The sequence below is a fragment of the Anneissia japonica genome, unplaced genomic scaffold, assembly GCF_011630105.1.
Source record: "Anneissia japonica isolate Jap-2015-1 unplaced genomic scaffold, ASM1163010v1 scaffold108273_len470852_cov203, whole genome shotgun sequence".
Classification (NCBI taxonomy): Eukaryota; Metazoa; Echinodermata; class Crinoidea; order Comatulida; family Comatulidae; genus Anneissia; species Anneissia japonica.
In genome coordinates, this window is record NW_022686840.1 from 307,973 (window position 1) to 313,179 (window position 5,207).

Here is a 5,207-nt window from a genome sequence, read left to right on the forward strand (position 1 = left end):
GGGGTAGTTTTTTTGTGTATGTATGTATGTATATATATATATATATATATATATATATATATATATGTATATATGTATGAAGGATCCAGAAATGTCCAAAAGCTGGCGGGAAAGGAAAGGGAGCCGGAAGTGGGGATGATCGAGGCAACACCACCCTAGGGGGTCCGAGGCATGCCCCCGTGAAATGTTTGTTTTTTACACAATAACCTCTAAAGTGTTTTGGGCGATCAATGTTTTCTTTTTCTTTCTTTTTTAATATCAAAAAGGGGGTCGGGGCTGCTCCCTAAATCCGCCCCTGCATATATATTATTAAGCAATTATTGCTGTGATCGAAGATGGATTTAAGACGTCATTCCTGTTTGCAATGTCTTTGTCAGGTACCCTTTAATGCTCCGTTTCCATGACTGTATATACGGTACGGTACGACATTTGTACATAAAACCAGTCTTCACGAGGGACTCGTTAAAACGCATGTTATATCAACAGGTCCTTTGTGAGTACTCTAGTGTCAGGTTAATGCCTCTTGAATTCCTTTAACCCTTAAAAGAAGCAACTCCATGAACTGAGATCACCCCGACGTGGTAATACTTTTCCAGAAATTTTGCATACTCCATCCCCAGAGCATATCGGTATACTTATGCCTATTTCCTTATTATGTTTGTTATTTTGATTGGAATTTGTGGGACAAATTAACTAAAGAAAACTATATAAGAATGATGAATCATCCATAGGCTGACTTTTACTGTGCATTTTTATTGTGTCGATGCTTTTGTGGTGAACGACTGAAGCAGAACAGGTAAACCGAGGTATGTTTAAGACGAGGTCCAAAGGTTGGGTGAATGAAAAGAACAACAAAGAATATATAAAAGAATCAACATGGCGGAAAATATATGTCAGTTTTCTGGGATATTTTTAGTATACTTAATGGCTACAGTTTGAAACGTGGATAGCACCATAATGCCATATGTATGTCAGAATTCCCCTAATATCTATAATGACTGACACTTTTTAGGGAAGTGGTACTGTATGTACTTAAATGAATGGCAGTGTATATTATGTAGCAGGTAAAACGCCTATTGTTGTATGTTTACACAACATTTTTCGTGATTAGTGAGGGCACGCATCAAGGATAGGCAAATTTAAGTCCTATAATCGTTACGGATTGCTAACTATAGTACGTGTTGATTGAAGACAAAAAAAAATTACAAAAAATGTCGATTTAGGTCTGAAATCTCGACATTAAGATTCTCGTGTAGTGGTGAAAGTATTGGTAGGAACAAGGCCCGACGTGAACGCCTTTCTTGCTTCTGGTTGTTAAGGATGGCTCGATCTCAATTGGTCAATGTGGGGTTAGTTAAACTGTAGTTTAACGTCTCTAAATTTTCTTTCTATTCCGTAGATAATCAATATTGAAAATGGGCGGAAAGAAGCACGGACCCGGAGGGTTGCATCGCTATGGTAATTTCTACGAGCCCACAAGAGGTGGAGCCGAACGAGATAGGACGGAATGCTGCTCAGAGGAAACCATGACGGCCACGTCTGTAGTGTTAGTAGTCATCGCCGTTATCTTCATCATCACCGGTATCGTCCTGCTCGCTCTAGGCTCGACGGAGAGTTTTTGGCGCCGTAAATTGCAGAAGGAAAGCGGTACGTACGTGGACCAGTTCCGCTACGGCAACGACGTACTCGACAGCAAGTTTACTGACGACGCCTATAGAGCAATCGGAATTACGATGTTGATCTCCGCAGTTTTAATGATACTTTTTTCAGTTTACCTGTGCGTGGCAGTATATCGTGGACGGAATCCAGCTGAAGAGGACTACCTGCCTAACCGAGGCGGCGGCGGCGGCGGCTTTGGTGGTGGTATCGGTAATGATATGCTCTAAAGTTTACCTTGACTTTATTCCAACGGACAGATACGGTAACGAATAGTGAAACAAAAATATTGATTACATGCGTATTATTATTTCCCGATCGGAAGTATCGCTATGCCGGATGTTGTCTCTGATGTACACCTTGAAGGACTTAAAGCTTTATGAGATAAACTTTGTATAGTTACTGGTATTTTCAATTTAATCCCTTTTTTTTGTATTGTCACGATTTTGGCATATTTGAAACAAAATGTTTAAACTCTAATTTCGCATAATTGTAATCACAACGGCTTCCGATTTTTGTATTTATTAAACAAAAACATTTTATTGACCGAGCACAGATGTTAATAATAAAGTACATAAATTAATCATAGAATCATTTTAATACATTTTGTTTGCTATAACCATTGCCGTATGTTGTATAAAAACACACAGGTCCTGGGTTCAATTTAGCTTAGATGTTTTTAAAACATTTTAGATTTACTGTTGCAGTAGTATTTTTATCGATGTGATTCGTTCTGAATAAAATATTACGATTTGCAATGATAGTACTCAAACTTAATGGTTGTGAAGATAGCTGTGGGATAGCTGTGGGATTGCTGGGGAGCTTTCGATTTGGATCAGTGGCTGCACCAGTGTGGTAATAGCTTCCCATCCCATCAGGCAAGCGTGGACACCCAGTGGCGTCGAGAGCCAGTAAGGGCCCCGGGGCAACACCTCACATGGCGCCCCCCTCCCCCTTTTCACTTGGGACCACCACTCGGCCGCTCCCCAAATTAAGTCTCCTATTTGTCCAAACCCACATACATGAATATGATTCCATGTGAACAAAAGTTTTCATCCTGGCTTGGTCCGGGGCCCGGGGCAGCGACCCCCCGACCCCCTCTCGACGCCACTGTGGACACCCGTCTTCCGACGTCACGACGAGGGCGGGGGGATTTGCCAATGCTTACCGTCGTTGCACAATCAAAAGCTCCCTAGTAACCAGATTAGGTCCAATACCTGTAATGTTAAGGCTTGAGTTGTATAGCGTATAATACAATGAAAGGGAATATTTTTAACTGCGACTACTCAGTAACTAAGAATAGATAAATCACATCGTATATTTATCACCTTGTAATGAGTTGTGACAAATGAGTCTTGTGGTACGCCCTGGTCAATTTGAGATTTTCCAGAAAACATATGAGTGATATTTTGACAAAATTGTTATTCAATGTTCCAAATAACAAATGTTCTGAGTTGCTTTAAATTAGTTGAAAGTGTTTTTTAGACACATTTGTAAGCTCTCTTTCAGAATTGATAGAAAACCGACCACAAAATGTATTAGTTGTAAATACCTTTAGTGGCGATTTTCTCTAAAAGTAGCCTATGTTTTCAGACTTCTTAATTTTAAAGTGATTAGACTTCTTAATTTTAAAGTGATTTTCTGTTGTACTCAAGCTACTGTAGGAACCTGATTCAAAGACCGAAATATAGCCTGTATATCTAAATATATCATTAACTCATTTTTTATTCCACAAGACCCATTTTGTAACAACAGCACACGTATTGTACAGCATTTTATATACTGTAGTCATTTGAAAGTTTTTAGTATATTTTATCAGAAGTGGATAATGATCCTCTAGACATTCCAGTTCATAATGAAGTTATTATTGTGTAGACGATCATGTTATATTATAACTTCATTCCGTATATGCCTTTGAAATAACACACATTTGGCTATTGCTAAAACTCCATTTGTACCGAGCTTATCCTTTTGTATTATTAAATAAAGACATATTTTGATACAGTAAATGTAAGCTTGAATCCGTCTGAAGACGTTTTATAATTTGATACGAAATCAAGGTTGGCACCGGCTCTCCTCGTCGGGGAGAAAAACAGAAATTCGTCGGGGAGAAACAAAATTTATAGGCCCTATGTATTTCTTACGTACCGTATTATTATCAGTAGATTCTATCTATAAAATCAATTAAGATAAGCCTTTGAAACCCCTAAATTGTTATATTTTGCGGGGGATTTTTTCGGTTTTCTAGACATTTTTACGCGACGTCCGACCACGTCCATTGCTCTCGTCGGAGACATCGACACCCCCCCCCCCCAATCGGGCAAATCCCGGCGCCACGCTTGAACGAATGTATCTGGGTGAGATTCATTATGTGAATGTAATGCTGCATATTGTAACCTATTATAATAATAAGTAATCATGGTGTCATACGGGAGGAATTAATAGTGAACACTAAAGCACTGTATTTTACGCAAAACAATCTGTGCGCATACAATAATCCATGATCGATAGTGAGGGAACTACGAAGTTTTATACACGCCTATTTTAAAATGCAATAAAAATAAACTGATTATATATATTTTTTTTTTTTGCGAAAAATAATTGAAAAGACCAGAAAGGGTTGGTGGTGGAGGGGGGGGGGGTTCCTTTTGTAACTGAGTTTATCTTAAGAGAAATGTTCACGTTCTGGTCATGACAGGGTGTTTGTGACAGATTGTGCAAAGAGTACCGTAGTTATCCAGGTAGCGTCACAGAAATCGCCATTCGTTGGTCATTTACAATCAGCGTAAAAAAAGAAGAAAATAATCACCTTTGAAAAAGACGGTGTTGTTCTATGGTGCGAGTGAGCAGTCGACAAACTACTGTAGGGGTTTGGGGTTTTGTGATAGGTGGGTAGGATGCTCCCTTAAATATTTTGTGTCCAGGTAGTTATTCCCCTAGAAACTCCCCTTTAGCCATTTAAAATTATGTAAATGATTTTTAACTTGGGATTGTTTTGTTTGCTATAGGGCCGGGTTGGGTGGGATAGGGTAGGCGATGTAGGGTTGGGGTCCTCCTGATTCGCCACTGATTTTAATACTGATATTGTACACTGAATTTCTTCTTGGCAAACATGCCCTACGAAATGCAATTGTTTGTTCCGTAGGTAGCATAGGCAATAAAATCTACTTTTTATTCATGTGACCTAACGCTGTCTCCCTTTTGAAAACGTGCTATTTTCTGTGTTTATTAGGCCTATATTATACGTTTGTATTTAGACCTAGTCCTCATTTTCATAATCATTAATACAGTTGCTTTTGAATTATTGGGTATTCTTTTGCAAAATTGCCTTTTGAAAATGTATTACTCTTCAAAATGTTTTGTTTTGCTTTCAAGCTATAGGCTAGTGTGTATAAAATCCTCAATTTGTCGAACGGATAAACGTGATGTCATGTCAATGTTCATGTGATGTGAACTTCCGCATATCTGTCAATCTGTCAAAGCACAAAAACCTGTTGTCGATTGAGGGCGCGAAGATCGTTGGGTTTTATATGTTCCAAAAATTAATACAG

At 38.8% G+C, this 5,207-nt stretch overlaps 1 long non-coding RNA gene across 1 annotated transcript in view; it reads left to right on the top strand.

Moving 5' to 3' along the window:
- The window catches only part of LOC117117725, a 6,236-nt gene extending 1,392 nt beyond the window's left edge, over positions 1-4,844 (top strand). The window contains exon 2 of the long non-coding RNA XR_004446939.1: positions 1,400-4,844. This is a non-coding gene — a long non-coding RNA (uncharacterized LOC117117725). The remainder of the gene's footprint in view (positions 1-1,399) is intronic.
- Positions 4,845-5,207: the final 363 nt, after the last annotated feature.